The sequence below is a fragment of the Pongo pygmaeus genome, chromosome X (genome assembly GCF_028885625.2).
Source record: "Pongo pygmaeus isolate AG05252 chromosome X, NHGRI_mPonPyg2-v2.0_pri, whole genome shotgun sequence".
NCBI lineage: Eukaryota > Metazoa > Chordata > Mammalia > Primates > Hominidae > Pongo > Pongo pygmaeus.
In genome coordinates, this window is record NC_072396.2 from 140,283,139 (window position 1) to 140,309,510 (window position 26,372).

The 26,372-nt window shown below is 42.1% G+C and overlaps 1 pseudogene; it reads right to left on the reverse strand.

Annotated features, from left to right (window-relative positions):
* Positions 1-7,515: 7,515 nt before the first annotated feature.
* On the reverse strand, positions 7,516-25,749 carry LOC129024216 (cancer/testis antigen family 45 member A10-like; annotated as a pseudogene).
* Between the last annotated feature and the right edge of the window lie 623 nt (positions 25,750-26,372).

Genomic DNA, 26,372 nt, shown 5'->3' on the forward strand with positions numbered 1-26,372 from the left:
AATTTTATGATCTGTAATAACTTGTTCAGTAAATTTTTCATTCCAGTTCTGAGACTAATGCATTACGTACATTGGATATCCCACTTGTGAAAGTCAGCTTTAAGCAGAACATCAAGTATATTCGTGAACCTGCTACACATCTGTGGGCAAAACCTAGTGGGAACCATGCTTTTCCACCTTCAGAGGAGACCTACTTTAAAGCAAAAGCTCTTTTGAGAATCATCAGGTTGTGTTTGGCATGGCAGCAAGGACAGGGAGATTAGAACACAGGTTAGTGTCATCCCCCCTCACCAAGCCTCCTAAAAGCATCGGCTGTCTCTGGTGGCCCTGTCTGGTTGTCTTCAACCATCAAGATTTGGATTTACCATTTACTGACAATGGGATTGCGTCATCACCTCATCTCCTTTGGCCTGAACTTCCTTACCAGAAAAGTGGGGTGACCAATTTCTACTCCTTGGGTTCCTCAGCAGGAGTAAAAGAGATGAGACATTCCAGGTGCCTGTACCATGCCTGGGCATAGTTGGCACTCAGAAAATTTGTGGGCTAATGATGAAGGCAAAGATGAATGATACCAGCAGGGCTCATCAGTACTGCGTGACAACTACAGAGAGACAGACTCTGATGACCACTAATCCCCAGGAGAAACTGAAAAAGTACAGAGATGTCCGCCATGAAGCTCACACAGGGGAAAGGGGAACATGCATTTTGGAGGAAGGAAGACAGCCTGATTTAAGATGCTCTGTGTGAGCTTTAAGCAGAATCTCCACTGTCTAGTGTCAATTGATTCTCTGAGTGTCTCCCCTGGAAAAGAGACTGTTGTTCTAGGTACAGGTTTTGAAAAGTAAGGACATCCTGTTTTGACAAGGTCCATGTTGCAGGAACATCAAGCATCTGCCAAGGGACACTTAGCCACGTATTGTGGTCTCTTGAAACTGATACAAAGTCGCATCACACTTTAAGATGAAAGGGTTTTTTATCAGAACTCTCCACTTGGCGAGGCAAAATCTTCACACTTTTTAGTTTGGAAAATCTCAATTTAGTAAGGAGTCTAGTCACCCTTTTGTGTAGTAGACTCACATTGCTATAGAGTTCTTAGAGCATGGGCAGTGGAGTTAGGAACACCTGGGTTTAAATCTGGGTTCATCTACCAGCCAGTTGTCTGAGCTCGGGCAAGTGACTTAATCTCTTGAGGCTCAGTCTCCTCAGGAGTTAGACAGAAACCACAGCTCCTAACTCAAAAGGTTTGTGTGGGGATTGAAGGTGCTCGTAAATGTAAGAAGTCATAGGCAATGCCCAGCATGTTTTCATTGCACATGCGATGTCCTCCCTCAGCTGGTACGGCATATAGGAAGCAGTCATGGCCAAGTACCTAGTAGTTGTTACAGCTCAGGGGCAGAGCGAACTTCAAGGTGGGTCATTTGCTGATTTTCAGTGATCTGTTCTGGGGTACACAGAGTGCAGACTAGCCCGGAAGGCCAGCAATAAGCTGAGTGAGGGTAATTGGGCCCTGACAGGAGGGAGCTTCCTAGGAGTACTCAGAGTTGACAGGCTGAGGCAGAGGCAGAAGCAGAAGATGGGAGCTAAGCCCTCCTTCTCCTGAGAGACCCTGTAAGAGACGACGAGTGAGTAGAGAAAGTTCTGGAGTCAGGGTCATGTGATGAGTAGAACACAATGGGAGGCTGTGGGTCAAGAGGAGCCTAAAGCTGGAGAGTATGATGAGGCTGCATTGGATGAGTGGAAAGTGCTTTGGGTTCAAGACAGAGCTGGAAATGAGGTGCTGCTACAGGTATGCACTTATGTGCCTATGACCTGGCACTAGTTATTTAACCTCTCTGTGTTTCCATATCCTCTTCTGTAAACAGAGGATGATAACAGCAACTATTCCCTAGGATTATTGAGAACAGTAAAAGAATTAATTCATTTATTCAATATTGACTAAAACCCTCTAAGTGCCAGGCACTAATCTAGGTATGAAAAAAACAGTGAATTAAACTGTTTTCATGGATCTTACATTTCCAGTGGAGGGCAAATGCACTAAACAACCAGGGCAACTATAAAACATGTTGCTCACCAAAAGCAGAAATCAGGTGAAGAGATGGAACAAGAGTGGATGGTACTTTGAACTTGGTAGTCAAGGGAGGCCTCTCTGAAGAAGAGACATCTAACCTGAGACAGGAGTAAAGGGACCTTATGCATTTAGTTTGGCTCTGAAGGGCTCAGGTTCTGCAGAGTCCCCTCTCTTCCAAGGTCAGAGAAAAAGGAGGGACAGGGATTTTAATAAGTCTTCCTAGGGGTTTCCAGCCCATATCTGTGGATGCAATCTGCATGTAATCTTTTCTTCTGCATGTCTGTCCTGCTCCAGCACCAGATGAGGAGGGAGCAATCTTACAGAGACCACTTAATGAGCTCCTACCAATGCAGAAGGCCCTTTCGTTATGATAAATCTGTACATACAGATATTATTGCCTACTGGTTCTGCTTTCCTGGTTGAAGTTTGATTGACACAGATTTTGGTATTAAGTGTGATTTCAGAAGAAAAGAATTTTGAGAAGAAATTATCTGAAATTGTTCTGGGTTTCTGGAATTCCCTCTTTTATCTAATTTGATTTAAAGGCCTTCGTGACCCTGTTTCTAATGGTAAAAGTGCACTGGTAGTCTACAGCAAGAAGAGGCTGGGGATTTTCTCAAATCGTCACTTTTAGATACTTGTACTCAAGCACCTATAAGAATGCCAGAGTCTAGGTGACCAAGTAAGTGATTTCTGTAAACAAGTGTCCTGGAACGTAAAATAAAATAAAATTTTTAAAAATGCAAAAATTGCCTACTATGGTGATGCAGGCCTGTAGTCCCAGCTACTCCGGGGGCTGAGGTGGGAAGGTCGCTTGGGCTCAGGAAGCGGAGGTTGCAATGAGCCAGGATCATGCCACTGCACTCCAGCCTAGGCAACAGAGAGACACCTTTTCTCAAAATATAAATAAGTGGATAATTAAATAAAGTAGAAAAATAACATTGTAGTGAAAATGAGGAGTATAATGGAGATGACTGGTTGCCTCCAAATGTGCTGGAGAACATAGGAAAAGAAAATTATGACCTCAGGTCCTTAAAGGCTTATCCATACCAAGATCCACATAAAGAACTAGAAAGCATCCATGAAAGAACCCATTATCTCCCGTAGCCACAGACCTGATATTTGGGAAAACCACATCCAAAGCTGAATCTTGCAGTTGGCCGAATTACAACACGAATGCAATTCCTAATCTCTCAAGGTCTCTTCTGTTCATGTTAGAGCACCGATTGGGAATGAATGGGATCCCGAACATTTTAATGTGACACATATGCAGACTTTGATGAAGCTGGGTAGCTTGAAGCTCTATATTCTGTGAGATATGTCTTTCAGACACCTAAAAAAGGTGTAAAAGAGTAAAAAGACACCTTCACTCCCGCCTGAGGAATTTATTTCTCCTCTGCCTGAAGAACCTGCAACAGTCTGGTCTGAGGTAGTGGCCTTGCAGGACACTGTTGATCCTCCTGAGAAACTGCACCCACCACCTTTACTTCATTTGAAACCCTGTAAGACTCAAGTTTCCACCAGCCCCAAACTAGAGGGTACATAGTGGGACCCATTAGTAGGGGTAGAATTTACTATAACAACTACTGATGGTTTTTTTCCAATGCTAATAGGCAGAAACCTAGGGACTTTGTGTGAAAATGTTTCTTGAGGGTGGGGTATGATGGTAGAAGAAAAATAAATTTGATTCGTACCAAATTTATTGATATAGAGGCATTAAGCCAAGACTCTGGATTCAGTGTTTTTCTTTGAGAGTATATGGATGGCTCTAGCAGTTTGCTTGGTTGGTTGACTAAAATACGGAAGCAAATGTTGACTATCATTAGTTAAGGAGAAATTCAAGGACTTCCTTGGTATACTCCAAAGGCTTAAGGACACTGGAATGTTACAGTGAATTTATCACGGAAAAACTGCTCAGCCACGCTGGTAGGTCCAGAGGATGTGACTTTCACCAAGGCTGCAAGAAATTACTTTGTATGCGGAGCCCAGAAATCTGTGAGGAGTTTGTGGTGGCTCTCTTCTTTAGTCAGACATTACTGCAGGCTTGCCCTTGAGGAAAGATCATGCTGCACTGCCTAATAACTAACTGTTAATCGTTGTCCCGACCTTCCTCAACACATCTGCACCCAATTCTTACTGTGGCAGTGCATGGTGGAAAAGTAATCAGAATTCTCAGGGATTACTTGATAAAGGCTCTGAACTGGTACTAATTCCAGGATACCTGAAATGTCCCTATGCTACTCTAATAAGAGTTGTTTCTATTAATCATGTGGTTTTTCATCAGGAAATTCATGTGGTTTTACATAAGGTCCAACGTACAGTGGACTAAGTTGGTCCATGAATCCACCCTCTGGTTGTCTCCCAGCTTCAGAATGCATAGTTGGGGACATACACGGTGACTGGCAGAATCCCCACTTTGGTTCCTGACATGTGGGGTGAGGGATGCTATGGTTAGGAAGGCCAAGTAGAAGCCACTAGAACTGCCCTAATTATAAAAATCATAATCCAAAACAACACTACTTTTCTGGAGGGACTGCAGTAATTGTTGGTAACACCAAGCATTTGAAAGGCACAGGGTGGTGATTCTTCAGTCATCCCTTTCAACTGAACTATTTGTCCTGTGCAGAAATATATGGATTTGGGGGCCAGGCATGGTGGCTCACGCCTGTAATCCTAGCATTTTGGGAAGCCGAGGCAGGTGGATCACTTGAGGTCAGGAGTTCAAGACCAGCCTGGCCAACATGGTGAATCCCTGTGTCTACTAAAAAATACAAACAATTAGCCAGGTGTGATGGTGCACAACTACATTCCTAGCAGCTCAGGAGGTTGAGGCAGTAGAATTGCTTGAACCAGGGAGGTAGAGGTTGCAGTGAGCTGAGATCGCTTAATTAAATTGTTGTTCCAACTGCAGCTTCTGTACTACAGGTGTTTTTGTTGCTTTAGTAACTGTGACATCCCTGGGAACCTGATATATAATATCAATTAGGTGAGTGTTTTTTTCTCTTTCAGTAATTATCACAAACAAGAGTTTGGGTTCGGCTGGAAAGGTCAGCAATCTAGTATCACCTCCTATTTCAAGCTTATATCAACTATCTAGGCTTACATCCTGAACGAGTCCTTAAGGGACCTTGACCACCTTTCCCTTACACCAGATGTGACACCATTCTTTACACTGATGACACTAAGCTGGCTGAGCAGGAGGTAGCAACTAATCCAGACACATTAGCAACACACTTGCGAGACATTTTGTGAGAAATAATTCCCACACAAAATCACTAATTGAGTGAAATGTTTAATGATCTAGTAGTCTGGCATTTCAAGATGGCGCTTATAAGGTGAACAGCAAGTTCCTACATCTTGCCTTTCTTATCACTAAATAAGGAACACAGAAATGAGTTGTGTAACAAATGCTTGTTTTAGCATATACCTCAATGTTGTGCAGTACTATGACCCATTGACAAGTGACTGAAACCCTGCTAGCATGGACCGGGGCCCAGAAAAAGAGAAGCTTCCCTAATCCTGCACCTGTGGTCTCATGTGGAGTTCCCTGTGGCCAGTTGACTAGAAAATAAACATCATGCCTGATTTTCATTTGTTACTGCAGAATATGCAGGCACCACATCTATTAAGTCTGTTACTATTGCAAAAGAAATTATCCCCAATTTAGTAGCTTAAAATAACACAAATATATAAGCAGTTCCGTAGATCAGAAATCCAGGTAGCCTGGATTCGTTTCTCTGGTTAAGATCTCACAAAATCAAAGTTAAGGTATCAAGCAGGCTGGTGACTAACTGAAGACCCAGAAAGAAACTGTTTTCAAGCTCATTTGGGTTACTGGCAGGTGTTACTACTTAAAGTTGTAGAACAGAGGTACCCATATCCTTGCGGTCTTGGCTGAGGCCACTCTAGGCTACTTGAGAGTCACATCCATACCACCTTAGGTGCACCGTTCTAACTTCTAAGCAATAATGCCGCATCATGATTATGGTGGCTGAGATAAAGATAATTCATGAGTTTTGCAACATGAACTTTCATTGACCAGGTCCATTTCACTACAGCAACTGGTGACTATTCAACCTGCCAGCAGCAGAGACCAACACTGAGTCCCCAATATGGCACCATGTCCCAGAGTGGTCAGTCAGCTTCCAGGTAGCACTGTGATTACTTGGGTCTGCTTCCACACTCAAAGGGCACCACTTTGATCTTGCTCAAACAGACACTTATTCTGCATATGGATTTTCATTCCCACCCACTGTACTTCAAGAAGTCCAACACTCTGGTAGTAGGAAAGGCTGTGTCCACCGTCGTCGTATCCCACACTGTACCAGTTTTAAACATGAAACCCACTTTATAGGAAATGAAGTATGGCAATGGGCTCATGCTAATGGATTTCACTAGTCTTGTGATGTTCTTCACCATCTTGAAGTGGCTGGCTCAGTAGAACAGTGGAGTGATCTCTTAAAGCCTGAATTGTAGTTCTAGCATTCTGGCAGTGCCTTGAAGGACGTGGCTGACAATATAAGAGGTGGCAATGCTGTATCCCAGCACCAAGTATATGGAAATTTTTCTCCCATAGCCACAACTATGTCTTCAAGAATGAAAGAAGCAAGATGCGGGCGTCCTCTCACTATTACTCCTGGGTATCTAGTAGCAAAATTTTTCTTCTTGTGCTCAAGAAGCAGACTTTGCTCTCAAGAAGCAAACTTTTGGCTCTGCTGGACTAGAGGTCTTAGTTACAAATCGAGAATTTTTTTCAACAGGGGAACCAAAAATGATTCCATTGAAATGAAAATTGTGTCTGACAGCTGACCGCTTTGAACTCTTCTTTCCTCTCAACCAAGAGACAAAGTAGGGGGTCTACTACTGGCTTGGGTGTTAGAACCTGAAAAAAATAAAAAGGGAGATCGAGTTCCCACTACACCAGGGGCTAAGGAAGAGTATGTTTGATATGTTTAGAGAGCTTCTTTGTCCTCCCGTGTTCTGCTATTAGAGTTAATGGAAAATCACAGCAACCCCATCCAGGCAGGACATCTAATGGTTCAGACTCTTCCATAATGAAGGTTTGAGTCATCCTGCCAGGCCAAGCACCATGACCAACTGACAAGATATCTCATGGTAAATGGAATGAGAAATGGGTAGTGAAAGAAGGCAGTTATAAATACCAGCTACAACAATGTGAACTGCTGCAGAAACCACGACGGTAATAGTATTTACCTAATGGGTTAATAATATCTACCAGCACAGGTGGGAATACAAAACAACCAAAAAACAAGTTATCCTTTCAAATGAAATACTTAGGGAAAAAGAACATCTTTTACTAACAGAAATTTCTTAGCCTCTGGAAGGCCATTTGATTCAGTAACATATGCCAGGAGACTTCAGCAATATCCTGTTCCACTGTAGAAAACAGCAATCTGATCCTTTTCACTCCTCGATCGTTAACGAGATTATGCATTTGGGGTGTGATAATCCTTCTTGGACAAGTACTCCCAAATCATATGTTCCAGTTTCTTCTCAAGGTGCTGAACAAAGTCTTGTTTCATACATCTGAAAAAAAAGAGACATGTCATTAACGAATAGATAACCAAGGAACCTATGCTGTAGGAAGCACTGTGGGCGAAAGAAAGAAAGAAAGCATGCATGGAAATAGAAATGTATCTGCATGATAAGAGGTAGTCTAGCCAGCAATAACAAATGCTGGGGAGGGTGTGGAGAAAAGGGAACCTTCATACACTGTTGGTGGGAATATAAATTGCTACAACTATGAAGAACAGTATAGAGGTTCCTCAAAAAACTAAAAAAGGAGCTAGCATATGATCCAGCAATTCCACTGCTGTGTATATACCCAAGAGAAAGGAAGTCAGTGTACTGAAAAGATATCTGCACTCCCATGTTTGTTGCAGCACCATTCACAGTAGCCAAGATTTTAAAGAAACCTAAGTGTCCACTAACAGATGAATAGATAAAGAAAATGTGGTACATATACACAATAGAGTACTGTTCAGCCATAAAAAAAGAATGAGACTCAGTCATTTGCAACAACATGGATAGAACCTAACTGAAGGTCATTATGTTAAGTGAAATAAGCCAGGCACAGAAAGACAAACTTCACATGTTCTCACTTAGTTGTGGGGGCAAAAATATAAAACAACTGAACTAATGGAGATAGAGGGTAGAATGACAGTTACCAGAGGCTGGGAAGGTTAGAGGGGTGAAGGTTGGAGAAAATGGGGATGATTAGTAGGTAGAAAAATAGAATAAAAAAGATGTAGTATTTCAAAGGACAACAGGGTGCTTTGTCAGTAATATCTTAATTGTACATTTATAAATAATGAAGAGTATAATTGGATCTTCTGAAACACAAAGGATAAATCTTGAGGTGATAGATACCCCATTTACATTGTTGTGATTATTATACATTGTTGTCAGTATCACAATATCTCATATACCCCAGAAATATATGCATCTGCTATGTATCTACACAAATTTTTTAAAAAGAGGCAATCTAGGAAATACAAAGGGTGTCAATTGAGGGCCAATGCACATCTCAGTCTATGATGAGAATGGAAGTCTCCATAATCTTCAAAGAATGAGTTAGATTCAGATAACATTAGCCTAAGTAACTGTGGAGACAGCCATAACTATGAGTGAGGACCAGGGTTTGAGAAACGCAAGGCAGGGGCTGTTCCCCCACACTTACCCCCAGTACTCTATTGGGCCCAAGTGCTTAAAGAAATTGGATAGTTCCTATTTCTACCCACCTTGCTGCTTCCTTGATGATGGATTCAAAAAATCGTTTCTTGACTTCAATAGGTGCACTTCTTCAAGCAATTTGAAGATTTTTTCATATTTTGAAGATGTTTTTAAAAACCTTCAGTATTATCAAATATAAAGAGGAATATAAGTGAATCTATACCTCAGTAATCTTGCTTCATAGGCTAAAATGTTTTAAATGCTTAAATCAAGATACCTGCACATACAAAAACTAAGTAATAAAAAAGACACCTGAACATACATACGAATGTAACTCCTTTAACCATAACCAAGTAAGAAAAGAAAAAGAAAAGGCGTACTATGCTCTAGTCAAAGAAAAGAGGAACCACCGTAAATTATGTGCAAACTCAACTCTGGCAAAGAATGAGCCTCAACAGGTAACATGGATATCTACTGAATCATAGAAAGAGAGACTTCCTATAGTTTTTTAAAACAGACATTCTTACACTACTTACTTCATCCAGTGCATCAGATTTCCTTCACTAATTGACATTTTATATCAGCATTAATTTCTTCTTGGCTTTTGAGAAAAGGGACTATTTCTCCGCATTTTAGGTCATCTCCAGAGAAATTGCTGGTAATGATTCCTCCCACAGGTGCATTTCCACCAGGTTTCTGCATCAGACCATCTTTGCTGAGACCAGTAAAGTCATCAGTCTGAGAATCCAATTGGCTGGGTGGAATACCATGTCCTGTCTTAAGCTCTGGTGAAACAGACTTTGACAAAAAGCCATCAGTTGGTGTTTGACCACTTTCTTTCCCCTCCACATAGACATCATGAAAGACAGATCTGGAAACCAAACTGACAAGTTGAGCTGTGAGATATGTGTGTTTCATCAACTCTCTGGGTACATCTATGTGCTCCTCAGTTTCTAGGGAATTATTTATTTCATAAATGGGAGGATATACCAGTGGGAAATCCCAGACCTGACAAACTGAGACCAGGACACATAATACAGTAAAACCACCTCTTATTTTCTGGCGCTGTGAATAGATATGGAAACCAAGTAAGACAGTACAACTCTAAAGCAACATTCACAGATCCCTAGTACTCATGGGATAGTTTCAGCTTGTTATGCTTTACAAGTTGAAAGCAGCAAGTCTCACTTGATATCATGATTTCTCAAATTCACTTACAAACCGCCATGCTTTACTGAGCTGGAAGCCAGACAACTTGAATATACCTCATCTGACCTCCTCTCTACATCAAATATATTCTGAGAAAATAGAGGCGACCATTACTGCTGTAAGTTCTATATGCACTCCATCAGCAAAAAATCCCTTTTAGTGTATGATTTTCCTCATCCTTCCTTTCTGTGTCAGAAAAATGACTCTTTTCACTCCAGGTCTGACACCTCTCATTTATTCATCGTCTGTGGCAGGCAGCATGCCAGTAACTGGGGATCAGCAGTAAACAGCCCAGAGAGCAACGTTCCCTGCCCTTGTGGAGCTCACATCCTCATGGGGCGGTCAGATGGTATGTGCACAATGAGCAAATGAAACAAACAGCGTTGGTCTGGTGGTAGGGAAGCAGTCCACAGGCCTGTGGGCAACAGCAGCAGAGGGAGCCCCAGGAGCTTCTGCTGGTTGGGGACAGCTTTCTGTTGAGGTATCATTGGGCAGGGCTTGAAGGAAGAAGCAGAGCTGCCTGCGGAGAGGCAGGGGGGAGTTCCAGGTTGCAGTAAGGCCAAGGGTATGGGCTGGAGTGGGGATGGACCAGGCACTATTCGGTGAAGGACAGAAGCAGAAAGAGTCAGGAGATGATGGGGCCCGTGTTAGGAGAGGGTGACGGAGGCCAGGCCGTGCAGAACCTCGCAGACCAAAGCTGGTTCACAGTCATTTCTGAGTGCTTAGGAGAGTTGAGGATGGGTTTTCAAGAGCGACATGGCATGATGTGATTTACATGCCAGCCAGATCACCTGGCTGCAGGATTGGAGGGTATGTGTTAGATGGGGTCAATAATGCATTAATGGGAAACATGGAGGTATCACAGGAGCTCAGTGATTGATCATGGCAGAGTGGAATAGAAGGAGAGAGAGATAAGCTGGGGTTCAGAAACTTTTTACAGTAGAGAAGAGAAGAAAAAGCAAGGTAGATAAAAAGAATGATAGGGGTCAGGGGCGGTGGCTCATGCCTGTAATCCCAGCACTTTGGGAGGCTGAGGTGGGTGGATCACCTGAGGTGAGGAATTCAAGACCAGCCTGGCCAACATGGCGAAACCTCATTGTAGAGAGCCGGCAAAGGGATTGTGACCAACTCAACATTCCACTGGAGGCTATATGATCAAATAGCAAACTGTTTATCATCAATGCAGAATGTGGGAAAACTCGCTTCTGCTCCAGCCGCCAGCAGGTTTGCTGAAGCAATCACTCCCTGGTACCATGCTCCTTGAGGTTATCTACTGAGATATCTAGAGCCTATTGTTCTTGTTCGAAGAATGCAGTCTTGCATGCCTGCTGTAAATCAAGCTACTGACCAATAACCAACCCCCCTTCTCCCTATTCACTCTACCTAATAAATATGAAGGGCTGTAAAAGCTCAGGGCCCTTGTTCACTAGAAGCAAGGAGTCCCTGATCCCTTCTTCCAAATATACTCTTTTGTCTTTGTCTTTATTCCCACATTCGTCATCCTTTGTTCAGTTCAACAGGGATAGGGTCCGCAGCAAAGTGGCGTCTGAACACAGGGACTCCGAGGATGTGAATGAAGAAGGTCTGCTAGAGCAGAGGAACTGAAATGGACAGGATGAACGGGGACCCCGCAACGACTCTGCCTGCAGCAGATGTAAGGTCAGTGCCCTAAAATAGTACTGATCAGTGCCCTAAAGAGGTACTGGGAGCGATATAAGTTCAGTGCTCTAAAGAAGTACTGGGAATGGGAAATTTTCTGAATCAGGAAAACATGGGGCAGAATTTGCCTGTTGCAGAAAAACATTATATGCAGTTGCTTAAAGTTCTGTTGAGACCAGAACTTTAACCCGGTCAGGTTAATTCACAGATGCTAACTAAGCTTCTGCAGGAGGTTATTATGCATAACCCATGGTTTCCACAGGCAGGCACTCTTGATGTGGAAAACTGGAATAGAGCAGGAGAAGGATTAAAACAGGCTCATCAAAAAGGTCTTAAAGTTGATTCTTCTGTTTTCTCCACTTGGAGTCTAGTTCATACTGTACTTCTGCCATTATCTCCTTATTACTCTGCTGGAGAGCAGGCTGAGTCTAAAAATCTGAAAGAATCTGTTGTCCCATCCACAGCTTCGGTTGAAAATAAAAAACAGGAGAGGGCAGATAAAAATTGGCCTGTACCGCCCCCTCCAGTTGCAGAAACATCTGTACCGTCTTCTTCAGTGGCAGAAATAGAGACCCCAATACAAAGAATTTTATGCTCTGCTGCCATAGCTGGAGAGCCCTTAGGACTTTTCACTTTTCCTATTTCCATAAGGCCTGATCCAAATAATCCACAGCAGTTTATTCATGAACACACCCTACTAGAGTTTAAGTTGTTGAAAGAATAAAAAACTAGTGTAGTTAATAATGGGGTACAGAGCCCATTCACTTTAGGATTGCTGGAATCTGCATTCGGTGCTATGTGCCTTCTACCCTTTGATGTAAAACACTTGGCTCAAACTTGCTTGTCAGTTAGTGCATGTCTGACAAGGAATTTAAATTGGCAAGAACTGTGTGCAGACCAGGCTAGACAGAATCATGTTGCTGGACATGGAGACATTACAGAGGATATGCTATTGGGTAATGGCCCTTATTCAGACCTGGAACGCCAAATGGCACTCCCAGACACTGCTTACCAGCAGTGTGCACAGGCCGCTAAACACACGTGGGCCACAATTCCTGAAGAGGGAGTACAGTATAATCCTTTTTACTTATCATGCAAGGGTCGCAGGAACCCTACGCACATTTTCTTGCAAGATCACAAGAGGCAATGAAGTGTCAAATTCCTCATGCCACTGTCGCATAAATGCTAACCTTCTTTCTTTTCTTTTTTTTCTTTTTTCTTTTTTTTTGAGACAGTCTCACTCTATTGCCCAGGTTGGAGTGCAGTGGCACTATTTCGGCTCACTGCAAGCCCCGCCTCCCGTGTTCACACCATTCTCCTGCCTCAGCCTCCCGAGTAGCTGGGACTACAGGTGCCTGCCACCACACCCGGCTACTTTTTTGTATTTTTTAGTAGAGACGGGGTTTCACCGTATTAGCCAGGATGTTCTTGATCTCCTGACCTTGTGACCCACCCGCCTCGGCCTCCCAAAGTGCTGGGATTGCAGGCGTGAGCCACCGCGCCTGGCCAATGCTAACCTTAACTTTAGCTTTTGAGAATTCAAACGTGGATTGTAAACGTGCACTGGCACCTGTGAGGTGTACAAAAAACTTGGGAAATTTTCTCAGAGCTTGTCATCATGTAGGAACTGAGCTTCATTGCTCTGCAATGTTAGCACAAGCAATGGCTAATTGAGTAGTTCACAAATCTAAGAGGAGCCAAAGAGTAAGCCCTAAAGTGGGAAAATATTATAATTGCAGAAAAACTGGACATTTTAAAAAGGAATGCCGCCAGATCTCAGGACAGAAAGGATCTTACAATGCAGTACCCCCACCCCAGGGGAAAAAACGCCAGGACTCTGTCCTTGCTGTAACAAAAGAAATCACTGGGCTAATCAGTGCTGCTCAAACTTTCATCAGAATGGCACCCCCCATGTCGGGAAACGAGAAGGGGGCCTGGACCCAGGCCCCACAAACAATGAGGGCATTCCCAGTTCAGACCACAACCCCGTTTCAGGGATGGGTCCCAGGAGAAACATTGATTCCTTCACCCCAGGAACACCAGGAAGTGCGGGATTAGATCTCCCAGTCAGAGAAAGAATCACATTAGTTGGTGGAGACAAACCTATCAAAGTTCCCACTGGCATTTGGGGACCTTTACCAGCAGGATACATGGGACTAATTTTAGGCAAAAGCCGCCTTAACTTCCAAGGCATTACTGTAGTCCCAGGAGTAGTTGACTCTGATTATGAATGAGAAAGTCAAGTAGTTTTAATGTCACAAGATCTTTGGGTTTTGGAACCGGGAGAATATATTGCTCAATAATTGCTTATTCCCTACAAATTACACCCTTCTCCATGAAAAGAGAAACTAGGAAATAAAGAGTTTGGGAGCAATAAAAATAAAGATTTTTCAGAATGAGAAATCTATTTATCACAATCTATAGCCTTTAATAGACCCACCTGTGTAGTACAAATTAAGGGAAAGAAATTTTATGGGTTTGTGGACACAGGAGCTGATGTGTCAGTAATATCCAGTAAGGACTGGCCCCCAGCATGGCCTCTCAGACTAACCTCCACATCCCTAGTGGGAGTAGGAGCAGCTAAAAGTGTTCGCCAGACTGCTGAGATTTTATCTTGTCTTGGTCCAGATGAACAATCGTGTACTTTTCAGCCTTATGTTGCAAATATAGCTATCAATTTATGGGGTTGAGACTTACTTATGGCATGGGATATGAGACTTACAAATGAAAACTTTGATAACCCAGGATTTAAAATGTTGAAGGACATGGGATATCAGAGTGGGAAAGGTTTAGGGAAATTCCTACAAGGAAACCCTAACCCATTATCAGTAACTGGAAAAACAGATAGAAAAGGGCTAGGACATCAGGATTTCTAACGGGGGTCATTGATATTTCTCCTCCGCTCACTGCCTTACCATTAGAATGGCTTAGTGACAAACCTGTGTGGGTGGATCAATGGCTGCTAACACAGGAGAAGCTAGATCAACTTCATCTGTTGGTAAAAGAAAAATTGAATTCAGGACATATAGAAAAGTCAGTTAGCCCCTGGAATTCACCGGTATTTGTTATTCCAAAAACGTCCAGAAGATGATGACTGCTGCATGATTTGAGAGCTATTAATGCACAAATTAAACTGATGGGCGCCTTACAGCAAGGTTTACCTTCCTTGGCAGCCATTCCAAGAGACTGGCCCCTTGTAGTAATAGGTCTTAAGGATTGTTTCTTTACTATACCATCACACGAGAAGGATAAGCCTCGATTTGCCTTCTCTGTGCCTTCTATTAATCATAGAGAACCTGTTTCTCTCTATCAATGGAAACTTTTACTTCAAGGCATGCTTAACAGTCCTACGTTATGTCAGCATTTTGTGAGAAGAGCATTAAAGGAGCCTCAAAATGTTTCCCACTGCATATATCATTCATTTTATGGATGATATTCTTTTGGCCGCTCCTACAGGTCAAATTTTACATCAATTATTCAGAGAAGTAAAGCAAGCTCTTGTTAAACGGAATCTCAAAATTGCTCCAGAGAAAGTGCAAACAACTTCCCCATACCATTGCTTAGGAACTATTGTTACGGAGAGGAGTGTATGGCCTCAGAAAGTAGTTCTCCATAAAGACAGATTACAGACTGTAAATGATTTTCAACAATTATTAGGGGATATTAATTGGCTATGCCCAATGCTAGGTATTGCAACGCATCAACTTACACATCTTTACCAAACCCTGTAAGGAGATTCTTCCTTAAATTCCCCGCGGCAATTAACTAAAGAGGCTGAAGAGGAATTACAGCTCATATAGGAGATGCTTCAGCAGAGACATGCCTCATGGCTACAGCCATACAAACCTTTGCTTTTGTTTATTCTCTCTACCCCCCATTCTCCAGCAGGACTTTTAGGCCAATGCTTAGACAAATCTGTAACAGTAATAAAATGGCTCTTTTTGCCTAACCAAACAGCGAAAACTTTACAAGTTTGTCTTTCTTTAATTACACAAATTGTGACTATGGGCAGGCATAGGTCAAAGATGTTTATGGGATATGATCCAGACAAAATTACTGTTTCCTTAGACTCTCAGCAACAGGCCACAGCTTGGGAAATGTCGACTGCATGGCAAACTGCTTTTGCAGACTTTGTGGGTGCTATAGACAATCACTGTCCCTCAGAAAAAATTTTGCAGTTTTATGAAGTCCATTATTTCATTTTTCCTGTGATTACTCATCACAAGCCTATTTCAGGTGGCCAGACTTATTTTACTGATATGCATGACCTTCCAAAGGTCATGCAGCTATCTATGGACCTAAACATACTCAAACAATAACGACCTCTGGGGTTTCAGCTCAATGCTCAGAGTTAATTGCAGTTTTTCAGGTTTTACAGCTCACAGCTTCAGATCCTATCAACATTGTCTGTGATTCAGCTTATGTTATAAATGTAGCCAGTTGCATAGAAACTGCTACAATTAAAGGTACACTAGACAAAGAACTGCTTAATTTGTTCTTAAGACTTCAGCAAGCTATTTGTTCTCATGCAGCTCCTTTTCGTATTTCTCATATTCGTTCTCACACACAACTTCCCGGACCATTATCTCTAACGAATGATAGAACAAATAAATTGATTGGTTCTGTGTTTCAGCAAGCTCAAGCCTCTCATGTGCTACTGCACCAAAATACTTCTGCTCTTACTCGCATGTTTCACTTGTCTCGCAGCCAAGCTAGGGCTATAATATAAGCCTGTCCTACTTCCGGCATGTCCCTGGAGCCACACTTGTAGAAGGATGTAATCCACGAGGTTTGACTCCAAATGAAATCTGGCAAATGGATGTTACACACATTACAGCCTTTGGTAAGCTTAGCTATGTTCATGTGACTATAGACACTTATTCTCATATGCTGCCTGCTACATGTCAAACAGGTGAGACAGACATGTACAGCAACATTGTCTGTCATCATTTGCTCATATGAGGATTCCTAAACAATTAAAAACTGACAATTGATCCACATATACTAGTCATGCTTTTCAAAATTTCTTACAGCTTTGGGGTATAACCCATAAAACAGGAATTCCTTACAACCCTCGAGGACAAGGAATAATAGAGCGGGCACATCAAACATTACAACGTATGTTGAATAAACAAAAAGCGGGACTAGGAGACCAGTTACCACTGCAAACAAAACTACATTTAGCTTTATTTACATTAAATTTTTTGACCCCTGGTGTGGATGGTAAGACTCCAGCAGAAAGACATTTGCAAGTGTTAGAGGAAAAGAGGAAAGTTTATCCGAAAGTGTTATGGAAATCCCCAGAAGAAGGACAATGGGAAGGTCTAGTGGATTTACTGATGTGAGGACAAGGGTATGCTTGTGTTTTTACAGGAGTGGGACAAGCCATGTGGGTGCCCTCAAGGTGCGTGTGACCATGGAATGGGAGACTGGAGGAACCCAGGGTGGCCAACCATGGGCCTGGTCCCTCTGGTAGGAGCCATGAGCCAGCTGAGCCTGAGTGTGAAGATGGAGAGGAGACCGACCAGAGTCACGACAACATCAACCCCCATAACCTGGGGGCAACTCAAGAAAACCACGCAGGAAGCTGAGAAACTACTGGAGCATGAAGGCCAGACAAAAACCCCTGATTCCATGTTCTTGGCCATCCATGTTAGCCATAATGTCCTGTGCAGTATGTTTTCCCTGTGCAGAGGCAAAAACATATTGGGCATATGTTTCCAATCCGCCAGTAGCACCACTTGTATTTTGGAGTGACACTCCTCCTGAGATTTATCATGATCAGGGAGAGTGGGCTCCAGGACCCCTAACTCCCCCCGACGTAGAAAAGTTAGACTCTCAGAACAACGTCATTAATTATACCACCCCACTGGAAGGACTCCCTTTGTGTATCACTACAAAGATGTCGCTCAACCATAGCTGTCTTATTATTCAAGCTCAAGAATGGTGGAGTCACTATGGAAACATCATATACCTATTAAGTCTTTGTTCTATTAATGTAACTGGTCTGCTAACCAACCATTCCCAGCCCAATCACCCTAATTGTGCTAACTATACGGAATGGATTCCCTTCGATAGTTCCTTCCCCACTCTGTGGACCCAATGTCTTGGCCCACTGGCTAGAAAACAATCTATGTTAACTGGAGACATTGTGGATTGAGGACCTAAAGGTCAACTATATGGTAAAGATAAAAGTCAGAAATCATGGCACAAACTTCGCCAGCATTGGAGGCAGGTTTTAATGCTTCTTCTTTATACCACACCAGGATCCAATCCTGGCCTGTCACCCAGATTGCTTGGCATGGAGCAGGCTTCAACCCGCCTTTGCCTCAATGACATTATTTAGGAAAAAGGGGACCAATCCAAGAGACAATGTGGAAGGCAGCACTCCCATTTATGAATGGCAGCATCTGGATTGGGATACTATCCAATAATAGCAATAATAAGCAACACAGTCTTAATGTCACATTTGTAAGGAATATCACCATTCAATTTATGGTTTGTGTTTTTAATCCTCATGTCTTTTTGGCAGCTAAGAAGGACTAGCTCCAGGTAAACTGTAAGGAAAAGAAAGAGAGATCAGACTGTTACTGTGTCTATATAGAAAGGAAAGACATAAGAGACTCCATTTTGAAAAAGACCTGTACTTTGAACAATTGCTTTGCTGAGATGTTGTTAATTTGTAGCTTTGCCCCAGCCACTTTGACCCAACCTGGAGCTCACAAAAACATGTGTTGTATAAAATCAAGGTTTAAGGGATCTAGGGCTGTGCAGGACGTGCCTTGTTAACAAAATGTTTACAAGTAGTATACTTGGTAAAAGTCGTCGCCATTCTCTAGTCTCAATAAACCAGGGGCACAATGCACTGCGGAAAGCCGCAGGGACCTCTGCCCTTGAAAGCGGGGTATTGTCCAAGGTTTCTCCCCTTGTGATAGTCTGAAATATGGCCTCATGGGATGAGAAAGACCTGACCATCCCCCAGCCCGACACCCGTAAAGGGTCTGTGCTGAGGCGGATTAGTAAAAGAGGAAAGCCTCTTGCAGTTGAGATAGACGAAGGCCACTGTCTCCTGCCTGCCTCTGGGAACTGAATGTCTCAGTATAAAACCCAATTGTACATTTGTTCAATTCTGAAATAGGAGAAAAACCGCCCTATGGTGGGAGGCGAGACATGTTTGCAGTAATGCTGCCTTGTTATTCTTTACTCCACTGAGAGGTTTGGGTGGAGAGAAACATAAATCTGGCTTACGTGCACGTCCAGTCGTAGTACCTTCCCTTGAACTTAATTATGACATAGATTCTATTGCTCACATGTTTGTTGCTGACCTCCTTATTATCACCCTGCCCTCCTACTACATTCCTTTTTGCTGAAATAATGAAGATAATAATCAATAAATACTGAGGGAACTCAGAGACCAGTTCCGGTGCAGGTCCTTGGCATGCTGAGTGCCGGTCCCCTGGGCCCACTGTTGTTTCTGTATACTTTGTCTCTGTGTCTTATTTCTTTTCTCAGTCTCTCGTCCCACCCGACTAGAAATATCCACAGGTGTGGAGGGGCAGGCCACCCCTTCATCAATACCCAACTGACCTGTAAATCTTGTCAGTTATATCACTGATTAATTATAGCACATTGCAAACACATAACACCTCTACTTTGATGATTTTGGGTCGCATTCCTGGGCTATGGATTCCTGTTAATCTGTCCGAGCCTTGGGCTGCCACCTCTGCTTTACATTTTGTGAAACTTCTTCTAACTCAACTTACTCATCGTGTCTGTAGAGCCCTAGGCATGATAATTTTTACTATTGTTTCCTTAGTCACACTAATAATTTCTTTTGTGATGTCCTCTGTAGCTTTGCGTAGTTCTGTTCAAATGGCTCAGTACATAGAGAACTGGACACATACGGCCAACCAAGTGTGGCTACTTCAGAATAAAATTAACACTGAGTTACAAATTGAAGTGGAAATGTTGAAATCCACGGTTCTATGGTTAGAAGAACAAGTACAAAGCTTACAACTGCAACAGCAATTACACTGCCATTTTAAACACACTCATATTTGTGTAACCTACTTAGAATATAACCAAAGTGAGTATCCATGGGACCTTGTGAAAGCCCATTTGCAGGGAGCTTTCACATCCAACATCACCTTTGATATTGGTGAATTACAAAACAAAATTCTTGATTTAAATAAGCAAACTCAAGAGTTTCAGCCTTCTTTAGAAGTCTGGACCGAATTCCAGCAAGGCCTGGAGATCCTCAACCCTAGGACCCATCTAAAGCACCATATGTAGCTCTTGGAATAATGTGGTTTTGTCTCTGTCTTCTGTTCATAGTCTGTAAAATCAGATGGACTGCCAGTCAGAAAATGAGAACTGCCCAGCCTGGCCTTACATTCTTTCAATTAATACATAAACAGAAAGGGGTTGATGTAGAGTGCCAGCAAAGGGATTGTGACCAACTCAACACTCCACTGGAGGCTATATGATCAAACAGCAAACTGTTTATCAGGAATGCAGAATGTGGGAAAAGTCACTTCGGCTCTAGCCACCAGAAGGTTTGCTGAAGGCAACCACTCCCTGACGCCGTGCTCCTTGAGGTTATCTACTGGGACATCTAGAGCCTATTGTTCGAAGGATGCAGTCTTGCAAGCCTGCTGTAAATCAAGCTACTGACCGACAACCACCCCCACTTCTCCTTATTCACTCTACCTAATAAATATGAGGGGCTGTAAAAGCTCAGGGCCCTTGTTCACTAGAAGCAAGGAGCCCCCTGCCTCTTCTTCCAAATATACTCTTTTGTCTTTATCTTTATTCCCACGTTCATCATCCTTTGTTCAGTCCAACAGGGATAGGGACCACAGCACCCATCTCTACTAAAATTACAAAAATTAGCTGGACGTGGTGGCTGGTGCTTGTAATCCCAGCTACTTGGGAGGCTGAGGCAGGAGAATCACTTAAACTCAGGAGACGGAGGTTTCAGTGAGCTGAGATCATGCCACTGCACTCCAGCCTGGCTGAGAAGAGTAGAAACTCTGTCTCTAGAACAAAATGATAGGGATTCACCAATAAGGACAAGAAATTTAAAAAAAAAGATTGTGGAAAATGGAAATCCTAGAAGGTTTTCACGAAGAAGCGAGTGAACAACTGTCAAATGCTGCTGAGAATTTAATGGCAATGTCAGCCAAAACTGTTGACCTTGACAAGGACAGTTTCTCTGGAGGGGATGAGGCAGGAGGCCGACTGCACTGTATACAGCATGAAGAGGAGGTGAGGACAGGCTTACTTACTCTTTTCTTTGGACATGGCAGAGCCTGCAATAAGACTGTCTCCTGCTCCTTTTTTTTTTTTTGCCAACAGGGCCATCTTCTGCCTTTTCTGATATGAAGGACTGTCACATTCCCTGGGACGTTTAAACATGGTTTCAGGATCTACAGCCACCTCTCTATTTTATCGGTCATTGTTTCCTGAAAAACATCAATGAACATATTCCATTCATGACAAAAATCTAAGAACACAAAATGGCAAACAATCTGCATATGTGTATACAATCAAGACTTTGAATCATTAATTTCACTTTTAATCATGAGCCAAGATTTACCAAGTCTCAACAAACACTCTGTTCTCAGGAAAAGAACCCTAATTTTAATGTACAATAAGTAAAAAAAAAAAAAAAAAGAACGATGGTATAACCAAATCAGTCAGAATGCTTGTGGAATAAGCAGCTGTTATCAACCAAAAATATATAAAAATATTATTACTTATTTGATGATGTATAAGCCAATCTGTATTAACCCTTATTAGGAAAAATAGATGTATAAACCAATCTGTATTAACCCTTGTTATACATTATATTTTAAATTATATATATAATACATTATATTATAAACTATAAGTATATATATTTATATATTCAAATAGATGTATAAACCAATGTGTATTAACCCTTATTAGGAAAAATGAGGACAAAGAAAAAAGTTTTTCTTTGTCCTCATTTTAGAAGATTGATACAAAACTGATAACAACACCTGACAAGGACCTTAGAAGAAAGGAAAACTACAAGATCAAGTCAAAAATACGAGCCAAGATCATCCCTGAACTTACACACAAAAATTCCAAACTAAAGGTGAGCAAATAAAATGCAACAGTACTTAAAAAGGACATACATCAGCCATGATGGAGTATATTGCAGAAAGGCAACATTGATTTAACATTTGAAAATCAATAAATATAAAGCACCACATCAACAACAACAACAAAAACAGGGAAACACCACATGATCATTTTCATACATGGGTCCATGTTTAAAGTCCATTCGTGATAAAAACTATCACCAACTTAGAAAAAAGGGCTACTTTCCTATTCTGGTTAGCATATGTACAAAAAAAATAGTAAATGCCATACTTTATAGTGAAATATCAGTATTTTCTCCCTGAGTGTGAAAACAAGACAAAGATGTCCACTATCCATTCAACAATTTACTAGAGGTTCTAAAAAGTGCAGTAGCATCAGGAAAATATAATAGGTTTAAAATTTGGAAAGAAATAAAACTGTCATTATTCACAGATGACATTGTTCTGCACATAGAAAATGCAGAAGAATAAAATCATTATGATAAAAAGGAAATTTAGTCAAGTTACTGGATGTAATAAAAAACCAATGGCATTTCTGTGTAATTAGTAGCAACAAATAATTAGAATACGAGATTTCAAATGTCATTAAAAACAGTACCAAAAACATCAAATATTTAGGAATAAATCTAATCAAGATGTGCTAGAGTACTACATAAAAATTATAAACATCACTCAGAGAAACTCAAGACTGCAGTAAATGGAGAATAATATTCTTTTCATGCATTGGAAGACATTAGTTTATTTATTTATTTATTTTTGAGACGGAGTCTCGCTCTGTTGCCCACGCTGGAGTGGGGTGGCACAATCTTGGCTCAATGCAACCTCCATATCCCGGGTTCAAGTGATTCTCCTGCCTCAGCCTCCCAAGTAGCTGGGATTGCAGTTGCCCACCACCACACCCGGCTAATTTTTGTATTTTTAGTGGAGATGGAGTTTCACTATGTTGGCCATACTGGTCTCAAACTCCTGACCTCAAATGATCCACCCACCTTGGCCTCCCAAAGTGCTGGGATTACAGGCATGAGCCACTGCGCCCAGCCGGAAGACATTATTAAGAGGCATTATTGTCAGTTCTCTCAGAATGACCATAGCAATCATATTTAAAATTCCACCATGTTAACAAAAGTTTTTCTGAAAATTGACAAGCAGATAATTTTTAAGTATATGCAAATTAAAGATTTGGAAAAGCCAAGACAACCTTTAAGAGAGAACTAAGTTGGTAGATATGCAGTACTAAATATGAAATTTACTATAAAGGTAGAGTAATTAAAACAGTGTGGTACTGGAGCATTGACAGGCAAATACACCAAGGGAAGAGGACACAGAGGCCAGAAACAATCTGGAAATACAAAATACAGAAGAGTTGTAAATCATTGTGGAAAGGACAGTGCTTTTAACAAATGCGCTTGATAAATGCAGGGAAAATACAATCCTTGACTCTTACCTCTTCCCATTCCACAAAACTTTATTAAAGGTTGATAGACAATCTAGTAAACACTTAAGATATTGTCTTCACAACTATAGAATAGGCAAAGATTTTTGTTGTTGTTGTTGTTGCTGTTGTTGTTGTTTGTGATGGAGTCTTGCTCTGTTGCCCAGGCTGGAGTGCAGTGGTGCAATCTCTGCTCACTGCAAGCTCCACCTCCCAGGTTCACGTCATTCTCCTGCCTCAGCCTCCCAAGTAGCTGGGACTACAGGCACCTGCCACCACGCCCATCTAATTTTTTGTATTTTTAGTAGAGACAGGGTTTCACTGTGTTAGCCAGGATGGTCTCCATCTCCTGACCTTGTGATCCGCCCGCCTCGGCCTCCCAAAGTGCTGGGATTACAGGCGTGAGCCACCACGCCCGGCCAGCAAAGATGTTTTTAATGAGAATTAAAAAGCACTAACCATAAAGAATATATTGTTTAATTAGACATAATTAAATGGAAAACTTCTGTTCCTCAAAAGACACTACTAAGAGAGTGAAAAACCAAAGCATGTTTGTAGATTACATATTATGTAGTATATAGTATAGGTTATATATAAAAATATATATTACTTACACACATATATACATATATATCTGGCAACAAATGGGTGGAATCTAGAATATATCCAGAACTACAAATCAATTTCTAAAAAACAAACATCCCAATAAAATTTGGGGGAAAAGCTGAATATGCACTGTGTAAGAGTCATACTCAAATGGCTAATAATCACATCAAATATACCCAGATTCTGACTTTACTCCATTCCATGAGACTTTATTTCAGATGATTGGGAGATCTAGAAGAAAACTTACAATATTATCGTCATGAGTGTAAATTAGTTCAACCATTGTGGAAGACAGTGTGGCGATTCCTCAAGGATCTAGAACCAGAAATACCATGTGACCCAGAAATCCCATTACTGGGTATATACCCAAAGGATTATAAATCATTCTACTATAAAGACACATGCACACGTATGTTTATTGCAGCACTATACACAAGAACAAATACTTGGAACCAACCGAAATGCCCATCAATGACAGACTGGATAAAGAAAATGTGGCACACATACACCAAGGAATACTATGCAGCAATAAAAAAGAATGAGTTCATGTCCTTTCAAGAGACATGTGTCAGCAAGCTCACACGGGAACAGAAAACTAAACACTACATGTTCTCACTCATAATTGGGAGTTAAACAATGAGAACACATGGACACACGTAGGAGAACATCACACAGCAGGGCCTGTCAGGGAGTGGGGAGCTAAGCAGAGGGATAGCATTAGGAGAAATACCTAATATAGATGACGGGTTGATGGGTACAGCAAACCACCATGGCACTTGTATATCTATGTAACAAACTTGCACGTTCTGCGCAAGTATCCCAGAAATTAAAGTATAATTTTTTAAAAAAAGAATATTATTGTAATGGCATTGGGTGAAGCAAAGATGTTTCTTAAAATAATAAAAAGCACTAGCCATAAATAATACACTGATTAATAAAAGTAACAGAATCTGTTCATCTAAAACACATTATTGAGATCATGTAAAAGCAAAAAAGATTTATAGAAGATACTAAAAATGTATATGTATTTTTATATATGTACACATATGCCTGTGTGTGTGTGTGTATAACTGAAATACAGAATATATGAAAACTACAAATCCATTTTTAAAATACAAACATCTCAGTATAAGCTGGGGGAAAATACCTGAAAAGGAACTTCATAAAAGACATAGTTAAATGACCAATAAACACACAAAATGGTCCTCAAAACAAAACCCAATAAATAGCTGGGTGCGGTGGCACTGCAATCCAGCCTGGGTGACAGAGGGAGACCTCGTCTCAAAAGACAAACAAAAATCAATAAATAAAAACAAATTTTTAAAAGGTTCTCAATCCCATTAATCAGCAGAGAAATGCGAGTGTAGACGTAAGGCGAGATCATTGCACACCCATTAGACTGACCAAAATGAAAGACTAACTGTACAGCGAGTGCTCAAATGTGGCACAGTTGGAACCTTCGAATATTTCTGGACCCTGATTCCCACAGACACCTGAGACTGTGGCTGAAAGGTCAGACAGAACCCCGGGGAAGAACTCCTTCAGAACTGAGATCAACCAAGGAAAAGCACACCAACTCGGGGCGAAACAGAGTTTCCAAGGTCAGGTGGCCTCCCTCATGGCTGACACAGAGTTCCCTGAGTCCCATCATAGGCTTAGAGACTCCAAGGAACAGCACCCCATTCCCCCGCAGCACCGGGAGAGAGCACCCACAGATGATAATTTTAAAACCCAGCACCAAGAGAAAGCATCCGGTAAGCGTCCACATCGGGGATAAGCAGAACCAAAGAAAAGCCAACACATCCTAGCTGAGAGCGAGTGACATCCAAGGACAAACGCGCCCCACGGCCAACATCAGCACCCAAGGAAGAGTCCCTCGCAAGCTGAGATAAAGCCCCCGACAGTGACTCCACAGGGGGGCGATCATGCGACCAGGGCACAGCCACCGCCATCACGTTCCATGAGCACAGACAGAGTCCCCAAGGTAGAGTCCCCACTCAGGGCTGCGACTGAGCGGGAAAGAAACATCACCGCACCCGAGACCAACACAGGCAACCAAGGCATGGCCCCCATCTCCAGGCTCAGGTCATTTCAGCAGGTAAAGTCCCTCACATCATCGAGAGGGAGCCCCCAAGAAAAGCCCCCATCCCCACAACATAGTCGAGACACGGTGCCCAAGGAAAACGCTCCCCCACCGCTGACACAGGCACCCACGGTGGTGTCCCCAGAGCGGAGCCAATTTCTCAGGTAGCCCTACCACACACCGGATAGAGAACACCACAGAAAAGACGCTTTCCAAGAAAAAGAACACTTTCCAGGGTGAAATTAGAGCATCCAGGGAAAAACTGCTCCACTCATAGTCCTGAAGTCCTGACCTTGCTGGAGGAGTGACGGCAGCAGCTCACATAATGGCAGTGAAGTTGTGGCGCCTCCCCACTGGTGGCACTTTCTAGAAACCTGCCCTCTGGGAGTTGTGGGAAACGTGCCCCCTAGGGTACCTGGGAGTGATGTGCATGGGGAGGCATCTCACCAGAAGCACCAATCCTGTTTGGCCCAAGGGGGATGGAAGGAAGGG